The following is a 20,801-nucleotide window of genomic DNA, read 5'->3' on the forward strand; positions in this document are numbered from 1 at the left end:
ATTTATAGAATTGTTCGAAAAAACTGCTGCTTCAACATGATAGAATGGTCAATATGAATGAGTCAAATAAAATATAATTATTAGAAGAATTTTTTACCAAGTAACAAAAACAAAATATTTTGTATTTTGAGAAAAATTTCCGAAGGAAAAATTGAAACGTTAAAATAACATACAATATAGACATATCATAGAAGTTTCATTAATAAGTTTGGGTTAGATATATGAGTGTTTTATGAATTAGGTCTCGATAAGTAACTAGATTTCTGTGATTCCGATGAGAAAACAGAACAGCTGGACTCCAGTATGTGAGATACATGACTAGTCTATGAGTTTGGTCTGAGAGCAGATTTATAATAAGATATGGGTAAAATGACAGAAGTGCTTTCCTGACGAGTTGTCTGTAGAGTATTGAGACGTGTAGAACTAATCAGAGCCATAATATCTACTTGCAATTGCAGTGCAATTTCTAAAGGTAGGGATTCAAGTTGTGCAGCAATATTTTGTCCAGAACTTGTCAATTCATTGTTAACACTACGAAATGAGTGTTTAGCAGCTATATCTTGCAGGACCTGTACGGCATTATCTAAGGATTCATCTAGTTTACTCCTTTCGCAGTTTCGCGCAGGTTTTAAAGTACTTTTCATATTAATTTTCACGGATGATTGAGATCTTCTTGTCTGCGGAGTTTAGGAAATCACAGTTTCGGTAGATACAGATAGATTATCAACTGACTTTTCAAGTTGTACTACAAAATGTGTTGATTTTTGGATGAATATAACAACACTTTGTTGCGATGCTTGCTTATTTAAATGTATCTGGTAACACCTACAACAATAAAAGTACCTATATTTAGTAATATTGTATTTTGATTCTTGATTTGTTAAATAAATTTTTATAAAACATGTTTTATATATGTTTTACTCTGTTTTGGGTACCGAAAACCGAAGAAAAATGGAACAAATTGTAACTAGATTCAGTAACTATTCATGGACCTTTTAAAATTATGTGGAAGCCATTGATGGAAAATATGTGGCAATTCATTGTCCTCAAAATTTGGGTGCTCACAATATAGTACTAACTATAAGGACGTTTAGTATTGTACTTTTAACGCTAGTGGATGATTGTAATAATTTCATCTACCAAGAAATAGGAACTAATAGGGGTGCTTTAGACGGTGAAATATTTGCTAAGTCTGAGTCAAAAAAAAGCAATACAAGAAAATCAGTTAAATTTACCTATACAATGTAGTTTATTGGGTGATAAAGCATTTTCACTCCAAATGTATTTTCGACATTCCCGTGCTAGACGCATAGTTGGGAATGCATTTGGCATTTTATCAATAGGTTTTTGTGTATTTTGATCACCCATATCACTCGAACCTAAAACAGTAGTCAAACTGGTTAAAGCTACCTGTGTACTAGATAACTGGATAAGAAAATTTAAAATTCGTTAACAGATTTTAATATTGAAGACCACGAAGCTTTCTTTCCTTTGCCTTTCTTTTTGGGACTTTAAAGACCTACTATAACCAAAAAATTTCTAAGTGGTTTATGGCTTATCCTGAATAAATTGTTACGTATCTTTTGATTTCCGGTTTGTTTAAGTCGGGATATGGCAATATAGCTACGGTGCAAAATGCATGTTGCGGATTTAAAGGTAGTTGCATCTGGCCGCTAAACCCTGATATTATTTCTGATTATATGTACGTGCCCGCTGAAACTACAAACAAACTGATGAAAGACAAATCCAATAAATAGCCTCCTCAACCTGCAACGTTAATGAGATCTGTCAAGTCTGAACAGATTTTAACACAAACTTGAAAACAAGATGGTTGACTTCCTGTGACAAATACGTATCAGGTTGCTATAGCTGTTTCGTTACGTCTCATTTAACCGAAGTCCCATTACACGGTATCTGAAAAAATATTGCATTCAAAATAACAACACAACCGACCCAAAAGCAAAAAATTCTTCTTAGGTTCAAACAACAAACTCCTGTCTAGAAGTTGTTTTAACTGCTGCTCCTAGCAATGAACGACCATTATCTTCTCTTTCTATTCGTATTAGAAAGCTTTGGCAGGTGAAAAAATAATTAATTACTATTTAACTGGGAATAAGCCACAATTAAAGGTTAAAATACGTTTATTGACGTTTCAATTTCCACTTCGGAAATCGTTCTCAAAATACAAACATGTTTAATCTGGGTGTCGATTTTTGGTACGCCATGCTCCATTGCAGCATTCTTTGGTGAATATTTTCCCGATTTCACATCTCTTATAGCCAGTTCTAATACATCTATTGAATACCTACTTCCGACAGCACGATTGATAGTCTTTTTAATATATTTTATTGGCATTTTTGTACCCAAAGAGTTATAAACAAACTAACCTAGAAACTTTTGGAACTGCAGTTCCACTGGTATCGCCGTCCACAGTTGTACCGATCACGTATCATGTCACGGTAACTGTGGACGTTTTTAATTACCAAACTATTCTTCTCATACTCCGGTTACTCAGCGCTAGATGGCGCCTCAAGTTTACTTTCAAAAGTATTTCTTAAAAATAAGAATTGCTTCTGTACTGAATCAAGTTTTTCAAATTTAACTTAACTACTACGCAATTTACTTATAACAAAACATGACGGTCAGAGAATTAGTTGCTAAATGAATTTTTGTTTTGGTAGGTACTGTCTCAAGAATTTGTCACTAGTTACAACCAGAGAGATTAAACAAGTATGAAATGTGAACTCTATAATACCTTGTTAATTAAAAAAGCAATAATGGGTGCCACAGTTACCCCATTTCACCCTATATTTTTTAAGATATATTGAAAGAACAATATAAAATTATAGTAAAACAAAATAACTTGCATTTACACTTTGATTTTAATTATATTATACATAAATTTGCGGTCAGTTCTCTATATTTGTAATTAAACACTTACTATTCATATGTTATATATATTAGCATTATACTTCCGCTAGCTATATACTCGACTAAGATGTATGACAGTAGTTGTCGAGAGAGTTGTTTACGACATGACGGTATTTCACAGCGGAATTTCGGTCTATAATTTTGGTTATATTACATAAAAATTGATTTTCTAAATAGATTTGGTGGCTTTGATATAAACGTAACTATGGCATATATATATATATATATATATATATATATATATATATATATATATATATATATATATATATATATATATATATATATATATATTAATAATAATCTACAGCAAGCTCTGAATAAACATTTGTAGGCAATTGCCACCATTAGGTGTAAATGGCATCCACAATTCCAAAGATAGATTCAAAACTACTTTGGAAGACGCAGTTACTATAATATCTGTTCTGAAAGAAGATCCTTCAGAAATTGAGTACAGTTTAAGCCAGAAGGAATAATATTAGGACGGAAACGAATCTATCAACAGTGAAGGTGATAATTTCAAATATGACGAAAATACGAAAGAATGTCCAGTCTCACTGATACACCTTTAACCAAAAAAAAAAAAGAAGAGCTACAATTACTTAAACGAAGGGCAAGTATGTACCGCCAGATACTTCATTTACCGTAATAAATGAAAATCCTAAAGAACCTACCATCGAATCTTCATTTTAATACTTTTCTCGTCATTTTTCTGTAGAGGTTTTTACTCAACTGTTCAATTATAAAAATATGTTTGTATTATATTTACAAAAATGGAAACCATGTAAACACTAATGAACAGGAGATGAAACGGTTTGTTGCGTTTTATATTAATATGGGCTTATCAATTTACCTAAGACTGAGATTTTACTGGGCACCGACACACTACCTAGTTCAGAAAAAATAGGTCCGGATATTACAAAAGAAGAAATATTACACGCATTAAAAACAATCAAGAGTGGAAAAGCCCTTTACGTATTATACTTCCTATCGAAATAGTAAAAATTATAGATGAGAAGCACACTGATGTTTTATTGACACTTTTGAACAAAATTTATAGTTCATGCGTATTATATAAAGACTGATTACCGTCGATCTTGATTTGTCTCCCAAAAAAAAAACGTAAGAGAAATCGGTAATTACCGCACCATTAACTTGATGTCCCAAGTTCGTACTAAATGTCATTAATAACCGAATATATTATAAACTGGACATAAGTATTAATAATTTTTAATTTGGGTTTTGTAAAGGCCTTTGAACGCGTAAAACTCTTTTTTCACTTAATATACTGACACAAAGGTGACACCTGTACGTCAATCATGATATATGCGCGATTAAGTGACTATGATAAAGCATTCGATAAAATACGACATAAACAATTAATAACTGTTCTAAAATCAAACTCCATAGATAACAGTAACCTAAGGATCATATTATCATCGAAAGATATCCTGAAAAAAAGCTCTTAAGGGCGAAATAGGTGGAGTAAAGATAAATGGAGTTCCAATTAACACCGTTAGATATGTGGATGATACTGTCATCTTAGCCGAAAATATTGAAGATGTTCAAAGACTGGTTACCAGAAGAGCGAAATATAAAAAAAATACGGCTTAACAATGAACGTCAAGAACAGAAAATTTATAATAATATCGAAAACTTAAAGAAATAATGAGAATCTGTGGACAAATATGGACGTCTAGGAATAATAAATACTTCCAAAATAGATCAAATCGAAATAAAAAAGGCTAGATCAAATTTCAACAAAATAAGAAGAGTGCTCTGCACAAGAGACTTAACGTTGGGGCTAAGAGTTAGGTTGGCTAGCTGCTACTTTTTCCCGACTTTTTTTATGGAATGGAGGTTTGCACCTTGAATGCGCATCAATAAAAAAACTGGAATCATTTGAGTTGTGAGTGTTTAGATAGAAGAATTCTGAATATATCGTAGACAGAACACATTAAAAACAAAGAGGTTCTGAGAAGGATACATAATTTACAATACTAGATAACAATAGATTTACAAATAGGTATACTGGAAAGTTGTTTAGTTTTAAAATTAAAACAAAAACTGATTGCTGGGTTGATTTTTAACGGTATAGAATATACAAATAGCGATTAATGGTAGCTTTTGTCAAATTTTTCAAATCTGAAAAAGTTTAGAAAGTTAATTTATTCAGATTGTATTGTTGGGTGTGTCTCAAAAACAAGAAAAATATAAATTTGATGGATTTCGTTAGGACTGAAAATTCTGCTTGTTTGTTTAAAATACTAAAAGATCATTGGTTCAAAACAGAGAAGAAAAGGAGAATTTGTATGTTACAAATTCTAACAAGGGAATTGCGTGCCGGTAGTTTTAAACGGTGAAAAAGTAATTTGTGAGGAGTAAAAGTAATTTGGCCGAAAGTGTTTAAGAAATTGTAGAAGTGGCTGTTTTATGAATGCTAATTGGAAGAAATGCAGAAGTAAATGTCTACAGAAGTTATAAGTTCAAATAAATTATTACTTGAATCGGGAGAAGCTTAGGTTAGGAGAATTTGGTATCTAAAAGGAGACAGCAGAATTGTTAGGACGTGTGATCTTTTTTTACCTCTTTTAAGAGAAGAAGAAAAATCTGCACACAGACAACTGTGACTAACCCAGGTAGCGTTGGGTTCCTGATCTATCTATCTAATTAGCCTTCTTCGGTCCATCGTTGGACATAGGCCTCCCCAATTCTTTTCCATTCTTCTCTGTCTGTTGCTATAGTCATCCACCTAGAGCCCACGTGCTTCTTGATATCATCTGCCAATCACATTTGGGGCCTTCCTCTGCTTCGTTTATATTTCCACTGTCTCTAACTTATAAGAATTTTGTTCCATCGGTCTTCTTTTTGTCTTATATTGTATCCTGCAAATCTCCATTTCAATTTTGCAACTTCTTGTCTAACATCCTTCACTTTTGTTTTCTCTCTTATCCACTCGTTTCTCTTATGTGCAACATTTGTCTTTCCATTACTCTTTGGGTTTTTATGATTTTATCCATGTTTGCTTTTGTAAATGTCCACGTTTTTGAACCATAAGTGAGAACAGGGAGTACGCATTGATTGTATACTTTGGTCTTAAGATGATGTGGATATCTTTTGTTTTTAAGAATGTAGCTTAGTTTGCCAAATGCCGCCCATGCCAGTCTAACTCATATTTTTATCTCTGCTGTTTGGTTTTCTTTGTTAAGTTTTATAATTTGACTCAGATATATATAATCCTGAACTTGTTCTATTTTATCTTGTCCGATCCTCATTGTGATGTCTTCATCTGTATTTGTTATATTTTGGTCTTGCTGTAATTCATATAAAGGCCTATCTTTCCAGCTTTTACGTCCAGTTCTTTCATCATTTCATTTTAAAGAAGAATTATTTGAAATGATGGGTTCCTGATACCCTAACAAAATTGTGCCAGGACGAGATGCCCGCGGTGGTTAAACCTTTGACACTTCATCCCTTCACCACCCGAGACGGTCGGCGTCCACCTAAAAACCTTTTCTCTGCCACTAAAGATATCAGGATGGAAGGGCTGGTTAAAACAAAGCATCTCTGCTGATGCCCTGCTATCACTCGATTCACAATCTTTCTTCCAAAAAATAATCAGAATACCACACACACACACACACACACACACACACACACATACACACACGCACACACACACACGCACACACACACAAACACACGCACACACACGCACACACACACGCACACACACGCACACACGCACACACACGCACACACGCACACACACGCACACACACGCACACACACGCACATACACGCACACACACACGCACACACACATGCACACACACGCACACACACGTACACACACACGCACACACACACGCACACACACGCACACACACACGCACACACACGCACACACACGCACACACATACACACATGGCCTGAGAGCATTAGTATCAGGGTATAATCCAGCTGCCTATACCCACAGTCCACCCAGCTTCGAAGGTTCGGGATTATTGACTTCGTCATTAGATTCAAACTAATCTCTCGTCCACACTTATCTCACTCACCTGTCACTCTCTAGTGTTCTGTCCCCTACAACTATGAATTCTGGCCCTTTCACCTGCTAGCACACGTACCAAAACATAGCAGGTGATCATTCACACTATGACACACTCCTGTAGGAATATGCTACCCGCAACAGACTAGTTCTGTCGACGTGTACCATGAGCCTCTTGTAAGTTGGTATTTCCGCGTAGAGGACGACAGACTGCACAATACCGTAAATCGCTCTCCTCCTTTCAGGTTTGAGTCCGCCAATAGTTATTTGGCATTATCCTCCCCAGCGAGTCATTTTTTGAATAGCTCTGCGAATCAACCCCCTTAAATATTCTCCGTAATTTTCACTCTGATGGAGAGCAACTTAAAAGACTCTTAAAGTACTTCGCGGGCTTTCCTCTCATTCTCGCGCACTTAAATACAACACTGCTTATCTTTCTGTAGCCTTTGAGTACTAAAGTCTACGCCTCTTCGTCCTTGAGAGAAAGATGGATATCCTTCAACGAGAATACATGCATTTGTAATCCGAAGCAAGAGTCTTACCCCGCACTGTGCCGCCAACAGTATGTCAAAGTCGACCGCGAATACGTAGGGGGTAAAACCCTCCCCATATTCTCAGTTTAAGACCCTGTCATATGCAAGGTTTTACAGCGTCGGACCCAGGATGAAGCCTTGTGTGATCCCAGCCGTTACATTTACCATCACACAATTCTCTACCAAAATCTTTATCTCGGAAAGATAATCGGCCATGACGTTTCTCACATATCCCGTGTGACCTAGATTCCGTTTTGTGAGAAGAACTAAGGAGAAAGTTGGAGAGGAGGTAGCGGGTTTGACAGTAGAACATCCAGGTCAATTTTAGAATTAGAAGTAACTCAAAGTCAATCGGTTTTATTAAATCTGGAAAACAATATTGTAAAGAAATAAAGTTTTTGAAACGGAGCATGAATTAATTTAATTTATAAAGTTGTTTTTCATAGTTTCTGTAAAGTAGCATATTATGTTATTTATTAAAGCGAATTAAATTTAGGCAGCGCAGCTTTAGTTGTCGGGATAAAAATTGATTGATTGGTTGTTCTCACCCTGTCTTCTGAAATAATTTATTTTACCACTTACCACCTTACACTTACATTTTATTCATCAAAAATCAATTAATTTTATTTAAAGAAACCTATTACTAATAACTTAAACAGAAAGTGATCAAGACACTGCTGTATCCACTACCACCCAATAATAAATCTAACAAGAAGTTCTATCTCAAAGTCATTACACAAAAAATTGGAGATACAAAAAAACTTACAAAGACATGGCGAAACAATCGAACAGCCACCAATAAAGCTATATTTAAAAAAGCACCAAAAGATCTGAAAAATATGATAGGTGATCTAAAATATAAATAAACTTCAAAATGTTCACCATTAGAAGCAGCCACAGATTCCATTCTTTGACAAGCTATCAGAAAATTGTTACCACCACTACAATATATACCAAATATTAAAACAAGTAAAGACAAAATTTTTCCCCAACACCTGGAAACTACCTTTACTTCATTTCCCTGTGAGTTACAATCATAAGAAGAGGAAAATATTCATAAGTATTTGGACTGACTAAAATTATTGACACAAGACTTAATACTAATAAAAAGAAAGCTCCTGGTTATGGGCTAATTACGGGATTTGTCTTGTGTCAAATACCATAAAATGCGATCCTCTTATTAACACAAATCTACAATGCGGCATTAAGATTAGGATATTTTTCTTTACCACGAAAGGTGGCTTAAGTTGTTTTAGTCCAAAAAGTAATCTAATCTTTAGAATACGCAACTTCGTAGACCCATTAATTTAGTACCAATTCTTGCTAAAATTCTTGAGAAACTAATAATAAATAAATTGAGTTCTTTCCTAGAATAAAATTGCTTAGTTCCTGACTACCAATTTGGTTTTCGACAAAAACACACTACCTTCGGTCACGTATACAGAGTTGTTAATATCATAAACCAGGATTTGTAGAAAAACCACTATTGTTCTGCAGTCTTCTTGGACATCACCCAAGCTTTTAATTAAGTGTGGCATACAAGTTTGTTGTATAAAATTAAACAACAACTACCATCTGAATAACTGTTCCTTCGCAACATTTGCTAATGACATTGTCATCCTCTTGTCCCACACAACTTCGATCAAAGCATCTAGAAGGTTACAAGTTCACTTCTTCTTCTTCAAGTGCCATCTCCGCGGCGGAGGTCGGCAATCATCATAGCTATTCGGACTTTTGAGACGGCTGCTCTAAAAAGTTCATTTGATGTACATCCGTACCACTCTCTCAGGTTGCGCAGCCATGACATTCTACGCCTCCCTATGCTTCTCTTTCCTTGGATCTTTCCCTGCATAATCAGTTGGAGCAAGGTGTATTTCTCTCCACGTGTAATATGTCCGAGATATTCTAATTTTCTTGTTTTTATTGAATTTAAAATTTCCATTTCTTTGTTCATCCTTCCCAGAACCTCTTTGTTTGTGACGTGTTCTGTCCATGATTCCACTTAAAACCATTCAAATGTGGTTAAGAAAATAACGAATCAGGGCAATTGAAAGTAAATCAAACCATGTCACTTTTACAACTATACATCTGACGTGCCCACCCATACAACTAAACAGTCAAGATATACAGCATTTCAAGAGTAAAAAATACCTCGGCATTTATCTTGATAGACAACTTACTTGGAAAAATCACATCTTTCATAAATTAAAACAACTTGGATTAAAATTAAGACAACTTTACTGGCTACTTAAAAGAACATGTGAACTGTCACTAGAAAATAAATAATCAGTACATAAAGTAATTCTAAAGTCCATCTGGATCTAGGGCATTCAACTGTGGGGGTGAGCAAGCAAATCCAATATTGAAATCCTGCAGAGGTTCCAATCGAAGGTCTTCTTGTATGTAGGCTTTAAAGTCTGTTTCTTCTTCAATATTAGCCTTCTAAATTGTTTAAATTGTCGCAGCATTTTTTCTTGGTCTGCCAATACTTCTTCGTCCATTTGGTGACTTATCTCGTGCTATTCGTACTATCTTATCCTCTGTCATTCTACTACTGTGTTCGTTTCACTCCTGTTTCCGTTTTTCTCACACATCCATTTATATATTCTACATTGCATGATCTTATGTTTTCGCTTCTCTCCCTAGCCAACAGACTTTTCCCTGATATTCGTCGGAGTATTTTCATCTTTGTTGTTTCTAGTTGTGGTCTCGTTTTAGATTTGTCAGGTCTTGTCTCCGCCGTGTATGTTAATATAGGTGTAATTGCTGATTTTCTTGTTTCTTTTGTTTTTCTTGTTTCTTGTTTTTGTGTCTTGTTATTGTGTCTTGTCTTAGGTGTTTGTTCTTCTAAATTGTGTCATTAAGAGATTCTGCCGCTTTACTTGCTTTTAACCTTTGTTGTCGTACTTCTTCTTCATCTCCGTAACTAGTTATATCTATTCCCAGATATCTTGTTTCCTGCTTTATTATCTTCCCAGGAATTTCGATTTTACATCGTAGTGGGTATTTAGATGTTGTCATACATTTGGTTTTTTCTGCTGATATTATCATATTGTATTTCTTGGCTGTTGTACTAAAGATATGTGTTAATATTTGGAGTTCGTCTTTTATCTCGACGGTTAATGCGGCGTCGTCTGCATAACATAGTATTTCGATTTCTTTGTTTCCCATTCTGTAGCCATGACATTTACGTACTGCTTGTATTATTTCGTCCATTATTATATTAAAAAAAAAGTGTGCTTAACGAGTCACCCTACCTAACTCCGCTTTGTACTGTGTAAGTTTTTCATTTACCTTTGCCTGTTTTCGATTATGGAAGTAGATGTTTTCGATGGTTTTTATAATATTGATTGGTATGTTGCTTTTATACAGTAGGTGTAAGACGTCTTCGACTTAATGTCGAAGCCGAAGGATGTAATCAAAAGCCTTTGTCAGGTCTATAAAACATATATGTGCTAGTTTTTTTGTACTCGATGGCCTTTTTTATGATTTGTCTTAGTACAAATGCGGCGTCTAGGCAGTATCTTCCGAATCTGAATCCTTGTTGGATTGTCAATCTGTATCGAAGGTCCTTAGGCAGATTGTTACTGCGCCATACTACATCACTAATGAAATCATACATCGTGATCTCTCAGTGAGTGTTGTGCGCGATGAAATAAAAAAGTGTAATGATAGGGATTTAAAGTGGTCAGAAGTTCATCCAAATTCTAGTGCGGTAAACCTACTGGACAACAGCAGGGAAGTCAGACGACTTAAGAGACACAAACCCTTGTACTAACCAGATAGATATCATAAATAAATTGTTTAAAATATAAGAATTTTTTTTTAATATTAATTTTAATTAAATTGAATTAGGAAGGTACCAGTACTACTGGCAGGTAATCTTCGCTAATGCAAATTTTTCTATTTGTATTATCAAATTTGATTTTGTTCAAACAGGACAGATTGCAAATATTTATTTCAAAAATAAAAAAAAATATTTATGATTGAGGAGTTTACAAAAGTAAAAAATTTTTTCAAGGAATTTTATCATTATTTTTACTTGTATTAAATACTTTGGCATTTTTTTTTATTTTCCTACTTTTCTGTTTTGTTTACTGAACACTAGGAAAAGTCAAATGTATTTATAAACGCACATAAGAACCCTGAGATAAAACTTGGACATCTTTACAATTTGGAGTCTGTAATTAAAATCATTGAGATATTAATATAAAATTGATTAAATTTATTTGTTGTTTGTTTTTGTCAATTCCATTGAATTTTATAAAATTAGTAACGTTGTAATAAATTTCAAATCATATATATATATATATATATATATATATATATATATATATATATATATATATATATATATTCTTTGGGAAAAACAGCCCAAAGGATAGGCTAAGTGTACACTTTATTTCTTTATTTATCCAATATTTCGTCGATAGTCATCGACATCGTCAGGGATAAGCTACAAATAGTGTTACATGAAAAATTGAGAGTCTATTTGAACAAGTTGATGTTACTTACAATTTGAGATTAGCGCCCTAATGAAAGCTGATCAATGTTATAAAAAATTTTGTAAAAAAATTGTATAAGTTTTCTTACAAAAAACATGTGTAAATTCACAAAACTGGTACAAAAACAACGAAAATGTTGTAATAATTTTTTCGTTTTGTTTTCTATGGATCAGTTCAAACACACCATTAAAAGATGTCAAAAACAAAATTTTTACTATCATAACTAAATTTTAAAATGTATTTTGTTCATTATTTTATGTTATATTTTATATGTGTGTTATTAATGTTCAGTGTCATAGCTTTATATAAATAATCTCAACGACTATTTCTTAAAGAAGGAATAAAACAATTCCGAAAGCTAGACCAAAAGTCAAAAGAGTGTTTCTATAATTTATATATATATATATATATATATATATATATATATATATATATATATATATATATATAAACCGAAAATTAAAAAAAAATGGAAAATATTTTTATTTCGTTCAACAAATAGTGCGGTATAAAAACCATAATTTGCGGAAATTGCAATGTGGTATTTTCTAGGATTTACAGAATGGTAGATAATTTTAAGTAAATATGTTGTGTCATGTTAAATGAAAAAACAAGATAAGTAAGTGGAATATGCAGCTGAGACCGCAAATAATGTAGAAGTATTCGCGGTAATTATTTACGATAATTTAAATACATTTGATAGTAAAATAATAATAAGTAGGTTACTATAGTGAAAAACATGTTAACTCACGGCTAACATAATGAAATATTTATTTAAAATTTTGAATATTTATAATAAACTTTTTTAAAATATTGAATATAAAAATATTATTAACTGATTTGTATAAAACAAAACAATATCTTTTTCTTCTTGTTACTGTTCTCTATAGAGATACATACCTGTTAATTCTTAGGGCTATCTCTCGGCTTTCTGAACATCGTTTGTGTGTCCTATTTATGTCGATCTCCTTTTAGCTGACGTTTTAATTCTTAATTTTTTTACCACTCCATTCTCCGTCATTCGATTCACGTGCTGGTTCCATTCAGGTTTTTCGTTTCTTGGTCTACCTTATGATTCTTGAGATTTTGCGTATGTGCATTATATTTTCATTTGGTGGTTTGTCTCGTAAGGCTTTATTTGTTATTATTTTTTGTTATTATATTAAATATTTTTTTCCATTGTTTGCATTTTACCAGTGAACGTCATTGTTTGTATAGCCACAGTTTTATACATTGTGATCTTTACTTTCGTTAATAGGAAGTTATTTCTCTAAATACATTTTGAAAACACCCCTTTACTTTGTTATTTCACCTTTTTTACCTTATCTTCTTATCACCTGTTGAGGTATTTCGTCTTCAATTGCAAATAAAGAAACAAAAATCTCAAGACACACCAGATATCTAAGTATTTAATAACGACAATATGCAACACACAATATTCAAAGAAATAAACAAAAATTTAGGAAATATTCTCCCACATAGAATCATCAAGTCCGATGACGTAAATGTCCTGTGAAAAACTATTAAAGAGCAGATAAATAAAATAATAGAAAAATATCCAAATAAAACAACCAAAAAGAATAAACAGGCATGGATAATGAAAACGATTTTACAATTGATGGTCAAATAAACAGAATCTAAAAGAAAAGAACACTTATAACAAAATGGATCTCCGCAAACACAATAATCTAGAACTACAAAATTTTATAAAAAAGCAGAGAAAGATAAACTTAAAGAGAAGCGAATAAAGTTGCCAAGAAGGCATCAACGAAAGACAAAAGAAAGGGGAAAGAAAATCTTGCTGAAAAAGCACGTATCGCAGATGAACATTATAACATAAGACAATTATATAATATTACTAAGCAACTAGGCAACAACAGATATACCACCTACCAATCAAGTGTAAAAAGCAGTACGGGTAAAGATATAATATCGCTACAAAAATAAGTTAAAATATGGCATAAATATTTCAGTAAGTCGCTAGTGCCGTCGTATCACTGCTAGAAGACGCACAAAATATAAACACCAATATCAACAAACTAAAAATTGGCACCAATAAACCAATAACGCAAGAAATAGAAATGGCCATAGAAAAACTGAAAGCACAAAACAGCCGATTCCGACAATAATCCAACAAAGTTGTTAAAAGCTTGCCTAACCACAACAACAGTGCTAATCAAACCACCGGTGCAAAGTACATGGAGAGTAAGCTTTAGACTAAATCGATCATTCATAGACCAAATTAATTTAATCATAGAACAGTCATAGGAATTCAACTCTCCACTATGCATATATTTACTGAACTGAACTGGAATCGATACTAACAAAGATAAACTCTAATATAGGAATTTACTGGGGATTAACAAACGGACTGGAAGATCGGGATTACGCTGAAGATATATGTCCCTTAGCACATACAAAACAGGACATGCAACTAAAAGTAGACATATTACAAGACAAATCAAAGAAGATTGGTATAGAAATAAACATTAACAAAATCAAGGAATTGCGATTTGACACCAGAAACAGATAGCATTTTTTGCGAGTTAGGCGACTCTAACCAGAAACAGTTGGAGTCGCCTAACTAAAATTGGGAAAGGCAGATTTATCTCTTAAAAAATTAAGATGGGGTTGGTGGATTTACTTGTATTCTCAATATTTGATCTCAAAAGACTTTGAGATTTGGTGATAAAGAAGAATGCTGTGCATATCTTGGACAGCCCATAGGACAAACGTTTTTATTCTTAGCCAACTTGGTATCAAAAAGAGCCTGTGCACAACATGTCTGCAGCGAATTCTATGGTTCTTTGGAGCCGTGTTTTGCAGATGTGACGATAATTTGGAGAGACGACTTCCTTCTGGAAACTTTTCGGTAAGAAAAGAAAGATGACGGTCTCCAAACAGATGGTCCGACCAAATTCAGAATTCAGCGGGGCAGTTATTTTGCGGAACCCTTAGAGCAGCTGAAGGTAAAGACCAATGGAGACAATTTTTTAATAGTGTTGAAAAAAGGCACGATCTTTGTGATGTGATGCAGAAACAAAAAGAAGGATATGGTTACTGTAGTATTAAGTACAAAACACATTGGTGTTAACACAGTCTGATGTAATTTGTGGTCAGTACAGTATGGTCATGTTATTAGAAAAGGAAGTATTATTACAGTGTAAGGGATATATAAACCTATTACTTTCACGACCAGTTACCTATTTTTAAATATGTAATGAAGTTTTGTATTTTTTTTCCTGTTGATTATTGGTATTAGTCACCTAATACAAGGAGTGTCTTCTCCTGCCTGGCCCTCGCTTACTGTCTATTTTTCCCTGGACAATCAATTGCAGTAGACGGTACTTATCGTTTCTCAATATGTGGCCTAGAGATTCAAGATTTCTTTGTTTAATTGTATTCACGATTTCTTTCTCCTTTCCGATTCTTTGGATTACCTCTATGTTGGTGACATGTTCGGTCCAGGATATACGAAGAATGCGTCGTTACACCCACATTTCGAATGCTTCTAGTTTTCTCGTAAGCGTCTCCGTCAGCGTCCAGGCCTCCACACTATACAGTAAGATCGGAAAAATGTAGCATTTAACTAGACGTAGTTTTAGGGGAAGAGACAAATCCCTGCTTATGAGGAGCTTTTTCATATGAATAAACTCTTTCCATTACCTGCTGTAATTCGTCTATGGTACTGACAAGGATCACCGTGTCGTCGGCATATCTTATATTGTTCGTTAACTCGCCGTTTATTTTTATGCCCTCATTTGCATTTTCCATACATTTGTTAAATATTTCTTCGGAATAAATATTGAATAGGAGTGGGGATAATATACACCCCTGACGGACACCTCTTTTGATCTGCACACTTTCAGTGAGTTCGTTGCCAATTTTTGCTCTTGCTGTTTGACCCCAGTATAGGTTTGCCACAATTCGAATGTCCTTGTCGTCAATACCTGTCTTTCGCAGAATATCTATCAATTGTTCATGATTGACATTGTCAAATGCTTTTCTAAAATCCACAAAGCACAAATACACGTCCTTATCAACGTCTCTACACCGCTGTATAAGCACCTGGAGAGCGAAAATTGCTTCTCTAGTTCCAAGTGCTTTCCGAAAGCCAAACTGCGATCTATCAATATTTGACTCACATTTATCATATATTCTTCTATGAATGATCTTATTGAACGCTTTAGTGACATACTTGATCAAGCTTATAAGCCGGTAGTCATCACAGATCTGGGCATTTGGTTTCTTCGGGATTGTAATAAATGTTGACTGCAGCCAGTTCTCCGGGATTTTACCGCTATTATATATGTTGTTGAAAAGTTCAACTAGATTACCAAGGAACTGTTTGTCTGATTTACATAGGATCTTTAATATTTCGCAGGGTACATTGTCCGGACCTGCTGACTTATTGTTTTTTAGTGCTGCAATGGCATCTTCTATCTCCGATTTAAGGATTGAAGGTCCTGTTTCTCCTTCTCCATATAGGTGATCATCAGTCCTTTCAGATGAAAATAATTTTTCTATGTATGATCTCCATGTTTCTAAGATCGTTGATGGCTCCGAGATAAGATTTCCATCGCCATCTTTTATTCTGTTGGGTGACTTCTTGAATTTCCTCTTGTTTGTCATTGATTTTATTTTTTTGTGCATATTGTAACTGTCGTATTTTCGTTCGTATTGTTCTATTTCCCTACATTCGTTGGAAAACCATTTTTCTTTGGCTTCTCGAATTTTCGTTCTTATGATTTTGTGGATCTGCTGGTATTTTTCTGCATTTTTATTCTTGAATTTACGTCTTTCATCCATCATATCCATTATCTCATCAGACATCCATTCTTTCTTCTTCCGTCTGTCACGCTTTAATAGAGTCGCGCATGTTGTTTGGATTGCTTCCCTCGATTTATCCCATCTCTCTATTATGTCCGACGTGTTTATTTTCTTTCCTAGTTGTTCTCGTACTTTTATTTCGGTTTCTGGGTTAGTGAGTTTCTTAATATCAATTGTGTTTAAATTAGATCTTTTCTCGAGCCGTTTTACTCTCATGACCTGGGTACGTTTTTGATGATTTTATCATATTTTTATATCTTGTTGGTACTGCTATATAATCTATCTGATTCCTTATGATGTTGTCAGGTGAGTCAGCAGGGGATTTCCATGTGTAAAGTCGACGTTTGGGGAGCTTAAAGAGTGTATTACTTAACAGCAGGTTATATTCCTGGCAGAAGCATATAAGTCTATCACCTCTATCGTTTCTCTCTCCTAGGCCGAAGTTACCCACGATTTCATTCACCTTGCCTCTGCCAACCTTTGCGTTAAAATCTCCCATCACTATTGTTACTTCATGTTTTTTTGTCATTTTCATCAGGCTTCCCAGTTGTTCATAGAATTCTTCGCTAGTTACCTCATTTTTATCTGCCGTTGGCGCGTATACCTGTAATATGTTAATATCCACCGGTGTTGCTTGAATTTGTAAAAGCATTATTCTATCTGAATGGGGAGTGAAAGATTTTACTGCCGAATTAATACGTGGGGCAACTATTATTGCGGTGCCGTTTCTGTGATGTGTTCTGTCGTTTCCAGCATAGTAAACTTTATATCTAAGTATATCGCATTGTCCAGAGTTTTGCCAGTGTGTTTCACTAATTCCCAATATATCAATTTTTAATCTTTTCATCTCTTTTACAATTTTATGAGTTTTGTCGCTCTCGTACATACTTCGTACATTCCAAGTTCCAATCCTTAGGTGTTGAGGACTTGCTTTCTTTTTTAGGCCTTAGAGATTTCGCTGGCTGACGACCAGGGAGGCCCTACTATTTGTTTGTGTGCATCCTCCCCTGCCGGGTCTTGGGATCCGATCACCATGATCAGTATTGTTTTTGTTATCGTAGTGTATTGCCATGATAACTATGCTAGGAAATTCTTATGGGGTGGTTTTCCATTGCCTTCCCCATCGCAGTACCACAACCATACAAACTGCTCCAGTCATGCTTGTGGTAGTTCAGTTTTAAGCCGATCCAGGATCATTTCCTTTGCGCCTTGAGCTGGTACTGATGATCGCTGCTGCCCTTCATCAGGGTATCACTCGGTAATCACTCGGTGAAATTTTCGCCATATCTGGCTACCCTCACTTAGTTTAGCCTGCAGACCAATGCAGTTGCCCGGGGTGTGGCACATATAGCCATAAGTAAGAGTTGGGTGTCTTATGAGGACCAGTTATCTAGAACCATCTCCCGTCTATGACGCTCGATGTGGTCGTTCCGATAAAAGGTACTACCTCTATAACACAACCCTACAACCCGGTGTTCTTACTAATGATCATTATTTTTATCTTCTTGAAATTTAGTTTTAGGCCCTATTTGTTACATGCTTTTACAACGTTATCAATCATCCTTTGAAGCCCCAGTGCACTATCTGCCAGCAACACGGTATGGTCTGCATATCTAATGTTGTTTATAAGTGGGCCATTTACAGCAATCATATCTTCTGATTTGTACAAGACCTTTTTAAAGATGTTTTTAGAGTATATGTTAAATTATGCCGGTGACAATATGCAACCCTAACTAACTCCTTTTTTGAATGTGAAGATCTCGGACAGTGCATTTTCTAATCGTGCTGTTGCTTTTTGTTGGAGATATAAGTTTGAGATCAGTCTTATATCCGTACTATCGGGTCCTGATGTTTTTAGGATATTGATTAGTTTCCCATGTAGGACTTTATCAAATGCGTTCTCGAAGTAAATGAGACATGCATACACATCGCAGTTGACATCCCTGGCTCTCTGTATTAGAACTTGCAAACTAAAATGTGCTTCCCTCGTTCCGAGTCCTGCTTTGAATCCACATTGAACTTCACTCAGGTGTTCTTCTAATTTGGTGTATATGCGCGAGTGAATGATAGTAAGGAGCACTTTAAGTACATGGCTTATCAAACTTATTATTCTATATTCTTCACATTCTCTAGCGTTGGTTTTATTTAGTAAGTGGAATGAATGTTGATAGTAGCCAGTCTTTTGGTAAGTAAGCAGTCTCGTAGTTACTTCTTCGTTTGTTATTTCTGGGCCGTAGGGATTGTTTATTTCAGTCGGAATTAGTGCTACATCTTCGAATAATTCTAGCATATATTTTTTCCATCTTTGTAATTTATCTTTAATGTTAGTCAAAATCTGGCCTTCAATGTCTATAACTAGGCCTGTATTGTCTTATGCAACTTTTTGTATTCGTTGTCATTTCTACTTTTTTAATTTTCTTTGCTCTTCCATCATCGGCAATATTTTATCTGTCACACATTCTTGCTTCTTGGAACGAATGAATTCTTGGAATAGTTAAAAATCAAGTTAATACGCTATACACCTACGTGAAAGATGACATTGAGGAGCTCAAATCACTTATTAAGGATTAAAATATGGACTCCGATTCTACCTGCAAGAATTTAATGATATAAAACAACGAAACTCTCAAAGACCGAGATTCAATAATCAACCCTACCTAGACAAATAAGTCAACTGATCAGAAAAAGCTCACCAAAAAAAGCATCTGGTCCAAATGAAATAACAAGGAAGGAAGGAATCGACGTAATCGTAATACCAGAACTTGGAAAAAATAACATATTTATATACCATAAAACTATAGGCCGAAATTTAATTCCAGCAGTCAGCAAGATAAGTGTCCAGCAGAGTGAGTTATTCAATCCAGAATCCAAACAAAGACAGATGGGCTAGGAAAAATCCCTGAAGTATAATTCTTCTTTAGACCTTAACACTATAGAGAACTACAGGTACTTTTCAGACTAACAGAGTAAAGGCAATCAAAATACAGAAGCGGCATTCCTAGATATAAAAAACCTTAAACAAAATGAAGCATAAGATATTAACATTCAAAATGATATATTATGGATGCTGCAGAGCTATGACGAGATTTATCATCTCGTACTTAGGCAACCGAATGATCAAGGTTCAGCTAGGACAAGTCCTGTCTGAATACGGAACGTTGGAACCTGGAGTTCTTATGACCTTTTCTGTATGGCATATACACAACAGAGGTACCAAAAATACATTAAACACTACTCAGCTTTTACGCAGATGACACTGCAACACCGGCACAGCACATAACGATAAATATAGCTATTCGAAACCTACAGACGGCACTCAGAGAAGATACAGGCAGGCATCTTCAAAGTAGAGCTAGCCTAGCAGAACAGCTAACAGCTCAAGACAAACTCAAAGATGAAAAATAAGGCTAAATACTTATTACAATAAAAAGGACTTACAATAAAAAAACGATTAACGTTTACATCACACCTTTATGTGATAGTCCAAAAAACAGACATAATCAGAGCCACAATCAAAGGAGTTATGGAGACGGAGTTTTTACCTTGTTTAAGCTTATGCTTCTTCAAGGGAGGGGTATTCCTCTTTTTTTTTGCTAGGAGTAGTGGCGGGGAGAAACGTGTTGAGAGATGTTCGTGTGGAGAAGTACTGGACTACTAAGGAGCAGGGGGTCAGAAGGTGATGTGCCTGTCTATGTAGCCGATGTTTCTGAAGCGCACAAGAGGAATTTAAATGAACTTTGTCAAGCACGCCAAGGAGGTACTTACAGGGGTTACCAGCCATACAATGGAATGGCTCTTAATCAGCTTTTTTGGTGTGCAGTGTTAGCTGCGATATTTTATGGGGGTCGATTCAAGAATTTCAAAATACTCATCAGAAAGTTCTTGTCCAGTGTTGTGTACAAGTTTGGCTGGAGGAAACGGAACTTTTCTTTGAGGAAGCCTGGTGAGTA

This window comes from Diabrotica undecimpunctata, chromosome 8, assembly GCF_040954645.1.
Source record: "Diabrotica undecimpunctata isolate CICGRU chromosome 8, icDiaUnde3, whole genome shotgun sequence".
Classification (NCBI taxonomy): domain Eukaryota; kingdom Metazoa; phylum Arthropoda; class Insecta; order Coleoptera; family Chrysomelidae; genus Diabrotica; species Diabrotica undecimpunctata.